The 7,317-nt window shown below is 32.1% G+C and overlaps 1 long non-coding RNA gene across 2 annotated transcripts; it reads left to right on the top strand.

Annotated features, from left to right (window-relative positions):
• The first annotated feature begins 2,805 nt into the window (after window positions 1-2,805).
• LOC146955733 (uncharacterized) lies at window positions 2,806-7,002 on the top strand. Of its 2 annotated transcripts, XR_015017707.1 has the most exons (5): window positions 2,806-3,066; window positions 3,164-4,574; window positions 5,538-5,604; window positions 6,490-6,603; window positions 6,761-7,002. It is a non-coding gene; the product is annotated as an uncharacterized LOC146955733 (long non-coding RNA). The 2 variants fall into 2 exon arrangements; XR_015017706.1 differs by lacking the exon at window positions 5,538-5,604 and having other exon boundaries at window positions 2,807-3,066.
• Window positions 7,003-7,317: the final 315 nt, after the last annotated feature.

Below are 7,317 nucleotides of genomic sequence, written 5' to 3'. Positions count from 1 at the left end.
TTTATTCTAAATTATTTTGTTTACATTAATCTAAATTATTTTCTTAACTTTATTCTAAATTATTTTATTAACTTTATTCTGAAATTATTTTGTTTACATTAATCTAAATTATTGATTCGATATTATTCTTTAAATAAATACAAATATAAATAAAAGTAAATGAACTAAATAAATATTTATTCATTAAATACAACATTAGAAAATAAAAGCAAATATAAAATAAATGAACAAAATTGAGGCATATAACAATATCTCATTTTATTAATAATTCGTACATTACAATAATTCATACAATAATTTTGAACTAGTTCACTAAATCTACTTATTTTCTCCTTCTTGGGGTAAAAAGTGAACAATCTTCGTGGGGTAAAATAGTGAGCAGCCTTCTTGGGGAAAATACATCATTAACCCTTGGGCTAAATTTAAATCTGGTTTTTTTACCCCCAAGAAGTTCTTTTTACCCACGGTAAAAAGTTTATGGGGTTAAAAAAAGCAGATTTAAACTTATCCCGATGGTCGATCACTTCCGCAAGTCGGCTACTCACTATTTTAACCCGACGAAGTTTGATCACTTTTTCCCCCAAAGAGAATATTGAAAAAAAATAGAAGAGAAATAGAGGGAGAGAGTGAGGAGGGGGAGAAAGTGATATGGTGTGAGGAATTTGGGAAGTATGGAGGGGTATTTATAGGTGAGAATGGTAGTATAAGTTGTAAACACCATTAATGTGGTCAAAAAACGTGTAAAATAGTGTAAAAAACGTGTGGATTGAATGTTGAAAGACTGACCACAGACCAAAAAACATTTGTTCTTCAGTTAAGACCACCGACCAACTAGCGTGAGTTAACTCGCGCTAATGCTCAGTGATGCGTGACTTAAGTCACGTTCATCATACACTAGCGCATGTTAAGTTGCGTAGGGGCATTTTGGACTTTTACTTTGGGAGTGAGCAAAACCATTTGGGTAAAAATTCATGTCATTCAATGTCCTTGAGGACATATCTACATTGTCAAGTCCGACATCCAAATCCATGATGTTAAGGCTGATATTCAGATCTACATTGTTGAAGCATATAAAGCAGGTGATGGAGCGACAGGTAGGGGTGTTCAAATCCAAACCGATCCAAAATAAAACCGCAAACCGATCCAAAAAAAACCGAAAACCGCAAAAAACCGAATATTTTTGGATGTGTTTGGATGTTGTTTTGGAAAAACCACTATGATCGGATCGGATTTCGGATTGCCTTTTCAAAACCTAACAGAACCAATCCGAACCGCAAAAGTAAATTTTTATACTTATTTATTATTTTTTAGTATTATATATTGCATTAATATATTTCTTATTGGTATTTAATCTTATATATTGCATTAATTTAATCTATATTATTACTACTTCATCTATTTCAAATATAATCAATCATTTTTATCGTGTAATGTTAACTCTTTTAATAAATTTGTGTCATATTTTGTATCAAACCTATTATTTTACGGTGTATGAGTAATATTAATATTAATAAAAAAATTACATGTTGCACTTTGGATATCCAAAAACCGATCCAAATTAAACCGCATATATTTGGATCGGATCGGTTCGGATTTTTTTAACATGATCATCCATACCGAACCGAACCGCACGTGATTTTTATTTTGGATCGATTGATTTTTTACCTCAAAACCGATCCAAACCGAACCGCGAACACCCCTAGCGACAGGGTGGGGTCAGAGAGAAAAAAAGAGGGTGCAGAGGAGAAGGGAGTCGAGGTCGGTGAAGATGAGGAAGGAGCATCATGGGTGGGGTCAAGGAGAAATAGATATGGTGAAGAGAGAGATCACAATGAGGAGAGAGCAGGAGAAGTTTGTTTCACTAGTTTTTTGTTTTGTTGTGTAGAGTCCTAAGGATTACATACATAGAATAATTGGCGCGTTAAATTTCACCTCTTTGTTAGGAAACTCCATCCTCGAAATTACGTCTTCCGCTCACTCAGTTCTAAGTTGCCAACAAAAATAAATAAGTCTCAACACTTCACTTAAACATTTAGATTAATAAATCACTTGAGGTACACAATGGAAGCTCTTTTGAAATAGGGATTGGGAAAACACTTTTGAAATATCACACACTCTGCTAGGGTTTCCCCTACCATGAGCACTGTTTCAAAAAACCTCGTCTAAATCGTTAAGCCCGTTTCATCAATTTGCCTACTTTTTTTCTTTGGTGGCTATTGTTAAATCGGTGATCTTAGTGGTTTATTCATCACTTGTGTTGTTTGGTGGAGAAATACATCATCCTTATTCGGTTTTTTTTTTGTCTGAGATTCGAACCCCAACCTTGCATATATTATGCATTGTCCTCAACTAAGCTAAGCTCACGGGTACATCCTTATTCACTTTTTGATGTCAATTGTAACACCCCAAATTTTTCATAATATATTTTCTTTTTTTAGAAACATAATATATTTTCTATATATCTAAAATATATGTTTTAAGTATAAATTTTTTCAAAAAAATGTTTATGGTATAAATCTTTAGTTTTTTTTTTTAAGGAATGGTATAAATCTTTAGTTATTATTTTAAGTGATTTTATCCGGACATGTATGTTGCTTATTTTTTTTTTTTGATAAAAGGAGAGATATTATTAATGAACTAAGTCATGCAAGTACACATTAGCAATTTGGGGAGGAACACTTTCCATCCAAATGTTATTAGGCTCGGAATGGGTCAACATAGCCAAACTATGGGCCACTTGATTTCCTAGTCTAGAGATAAAGTGAAAGGAACAGGTGTCAAGCATTCTACTGGTATTATGGATTTCCTTTAGGATAGAGCCTAGATAAGTGCGATCTTCCTTCTCCTGCTCATTACGTTTCAGCTTGTTAATTAGAACCTCACAATCACTCTCAAACCTCATGTTACGAAAGCCAAGAGCTTGAGCAAAGTAAACCGCTGCATATAGAGCATAAGCTTCAGCAGTTGTGGCGCAATCGAAACCATTCCTTTCCCAAGTTGCAGCTGCCATAGCTTCACCCTTATCATTCCTGATGATGCATCCAAGTCCCCATCTTCCTTCTACTTGTAAGTTCGCGTCACAATTAGTTTTATATGTGTCCTGGGGCGGTTTGGTCCAACGTTTGGTAGAATTTGAACTTAAAGAATGTTGTCTGTTGTGCAGATTAGAGTTCGAATGATTCTGAGATGCGTTTGGATCTGATGAGAGAGAGTTAGCAGCGTGGAAAGCTTGAAGACTATACTTAGCTCTGTCAATTATAGCACCTTCTGGAACAAACAATCCTTCAAAAATTGCTTGGTTACGAGCATGCCATATACTGTAAGTAATAGCAGCAATTTGAATTATGTTCTTATCTGCTTCTGTAATTATGATATCTGCAATCCAGCTTTTGAAACTTCTGTTGGGAACATCCGTCATTCTAATAGAGAGATTAGAGCCAAACCAGGCCTTAACAGTGTGAGAACAATCCATGAAAAGATGTATCACTGTTTCAGTCTTAATGTTACATCTAGGGCATAGGAAAGGGCAATTAACACCCCTTTTGTTGAGTTCATCTCTGACTGGTAGAGAATCATTCAAAATGCGTCAGAGAAGCATTTTATGTCTAGGAATAGTTTTGAGAGCCCATAGCTTTTGCCAAAGTTTGGTATCCCCATTGATGGTAGAAGGACTCTGATCCGCCCTAGATTTCCATATTTGTAAGGCATGGTACCCACTTTTGACAGTGTAATTTCCATCCTTTTCAAACATCCACATAATCTCATCTTCCACTACTACAAAATGGTGAAAAAATGGCGCCCCTTTACTAGCGCTTTTAGCACAAAAGCGCTATTAATTATAACACGGAGGCTTGAGATAGCGCTTTCTCATAAAAGCGCTATCTATATTACTAACTTTAAATAGCGTTTTATTCAAAAAGTGCTATCATAGGTTCATTAAAAATTAACAAACATTATAAAAAATTCAAGATTATTCTTAGATGGCGTTTATTGTAAGAAGCGCTATATTGGGCTCAACCATAAATAGCGCTTTAAAAGCGCTGTACTTTGTTTGAGAATGATAGCGTTTAAATACTTGAAAAAAGCGCTATGTATCAGTTGTTCATGTGTGTGGCCTATTGGTAACGTGTGCCATCATTTTCCTTGAGGTCACTAGTTCGAACCCTTGTGTGATTTTTTTTGTTTTTCTTTCATTTATATTAAAAAAACGCTTGCTGTAACAAAAAATACTAAAAAACGCATTTTTTTTTTGAAACAAAAAAAAAAATCAAATCAACTAAAATCATTTTTTGTAACAAACTAAAATCTTTTTTTGTTTTACATAATTTTTGTTTTTGTTACGTTAGCCCATACCCTCCCCCTAAAATAAAAAATTGAATAAAAGGATAGATCCAGATCTTAAACCTCTACTTCCCCAACTAATGAGAAAACTGAAATCCATAACTCGTAAATCACCGTAATCCTCTGGTTCCACCACCACTATCTCCTTCCCGTCGTCTCTTTCTATTCATTCAATTCATTCCAGAACCACCACCTCTTTCAATCTTCATCAAATACTCCGTTCTTCAATCCAGGTAACATAATAGCCATAACTTTTTTAATTATACTATCCTTTTCCATGTATTTGGGTGTAACAATTTGGGCTCGCTGTTTTTGGTAACTATTTGGGTTATTTGTAGTCTTGTAATTATTTTAGGTTAAGGTCATTGAAAGTGTCGTGATGGTGTTACGGTGTTGTTGTCCTCTGTTATGTTGTAACTGCAGTTTGTACTTTGTATTTTTGCCATTCCTTTCGCTCCTTGTTGTTGGTGTTGTGGTGTTTTAATTAAATTTGCCTTCTCAAAAAAAGATATAGGGTGCCATTGTTTCATCTTTAAAAAAAAAAAAGATTTTAGGTTAAAAGAATCTAGATATTTTTTGTAGAGATATTTAAAAAGAATCTGAAGCTGTTTTGTTTGTTTACTATCATAAAAATCATTTTGTTTGTTTGTTTACTATCTATGGGACTTCTTCATTTTGAGGCTAAAAATAATTTTTTTAACAAAATGGTTTTTTTTTTAAAAATCTAGATATATTTGTATGTTGTTGGTTGGATGAAGTGAAGTGCTTTTGTGTTTAGTGAATAGATATTGACTAGTCAGTGAAATTCGTGGACAATTATTAATTTATTATTCAATTGAACTTGTGCTATGAGCAAACTAACTACTTAGCTTTTTACCCTCTAGAAAATATCATTAAAAATACGAATATTTTTGTTATAGTGAATACTAGGTATTTTTCCTAAATACGAAGGGTAAAGAATTCAAAAGAGCATAAGCTGAGTGTTGTATTCAATATTCATGAAGATATTTTGATAGATGAGTGGACATATAAAATTTCCCATTTTCATACTGGGCTAGTTGAAAGCAAAAATACTATGTCCATGATTTATACATTGTACTTGTATTTTTTATTTTTTTGGATCTAGATTTAATTGTTGATTCATATTCAATTTTGCTTATTCTATTGTTGTTCCATTTTATTTTTTTTGGGTAGAGGAATTTGACATTGAATGTGTGTTTACTTAATAAATGGATTATTTGGTATAGTGTTGTATCAATATTTGTAAGTTCCTTTTTACTTTTAGCACTTGTTTAGAACTGCTTTGAAAAAAGTTGAATACTTAAGAGTTCATAATATGTATGTTGCATATAAATACTTGAGTATATCAACACTGTTGTTGAGTAGAGATTGATGCCATTTTGAATTACTAATTTGTGGATGATTTGGTATTACTTTTATAATACTGGACTTGCCTACTTTTATGATTTTCTGGCATTGGATGTATGCACTTTTGCTTCTTCTGCGACGCGGCTCCTTTTATAAATTTAGTTAAAGAAGCCTTTTGATTTAATTTTCATTTGTCGTGTTGAGGATGAATACACTTGTTCACGTTCCAGTGTCCAAACAATTTCTTATGGTGTGCTCTTTCTTTGTTACTATTTTTCTTTTTTCTTCGTTACTGTTTTTCTTTATCAATATGAGGTTAATCAACTACTGTATATTCTAATATGATTGTTTTCCTAAGTTCTTTTGAGGTTAGACAATTTCTTCTGTGTTAATTGAAGCATAACAAGAATTGGTCAAAGCATACATGGTTAAAGAATTCTTGAAATATAAAGATGAACGCAAGTTATTATTCTACCATTTTATATACATAAGTTTGTGTAAGATTTTCCTTGAAACTTTGTTTTTGATTATTTTTTCCTCACTTTTTACCATCGTTTATAGAAGATTTTCTAATTAACTTTGACATTTGTGTAGTGGACATTGGGTGTTATTTATCATTGATCCATCCCATATCGGAAATCATATATTATTTGGATCCATTACTCAATGACTATTTGATATACCCAAAAATGAAGAGTATGTTTGACACGTAAGTGTATATATATGTATATAATTAAGCTTATTAAGTAACATGGTTATTTTTTGTTATAATATATGCAGTACATTGATGGTTTCAAGTGTGTGACATACTCTAAAGATAAACTAAGAGAAATCCAAGAAGAATGGTGTCAGTTCATGATCAGCCTAAAAGTTATATGATATTTTTATGATAAGGTGAGTTTCATGTTTCTAAATATATTTGCTAGAAGTGGTAGTGTTTTTAATTTATAATCTTGCTTTAATTTGTACTCATGATCATTAGTACTTTGAATTTGTCTCTAATATAATATAGTTGCTTATTGCTTAATGGTGTTTTCTGCTATATATGCAGGTGGTGGAGAGTGAACAAAATTTGGAAATGAATAATGGTTTGCCTGCTTGTTTTGGATAAAAATGTTGAGACGACCAAGAAGATAGATGAAGAATGCATGCAACCATAGAAGATTTTGATCTTTTTGTTAACTAATACTTAGAGATATCCATGTTGTCATATTAGTGGCTATACATTTCTGACTTTTATGCTATATATACATACATTTTGTATGATATGTTTAAGTTTTATTTGATAAATAATAGTCTCCATTTTAATGTGCCAAAACTATATATATTTCCCATAGAAAAATTATATATATATATATTTTAGTTTAAATTAATAAAAAACTCTATTTGTAAAAAAATAAAAATAAATCTGACCATAAAAAAATTAATGCTTTTCCTAGCGCTTTTTTCCTGTATAAAGTGCTATCTAAACCTAGTGTTACATAGCGTTTTAAAACAAAAACGCTGTTTTTTACTAGTAATTGTGTTATTTTAAACTCCTTTTAGATAGCGTTTATTATTGAAAGCGCTATCTAAGGAGAACCTTTGCTAGCGCTTTTTGACAAAAAG

Source organism: Medicago sativa, chromosome 1 (assembly GCF_051527215.1).
Source record: "Medicago sativa cultivar Bolivia chromosome 1, Bolivia_mono, whole genome shotgun sequence".
NCBI classification, from domain to species: domain Eukaryota; kingdom Viridiplantae; phylum Streptophyta; class Magnoliopsida; order Fabales; family Fabaceae; genus Medicago; species Medicago sativa.
The sequence above is the reverse complement of the archived record's forward strand: the minus strand, read 5'-3'. Positions and strand labels throughout refer to the sequence as shown.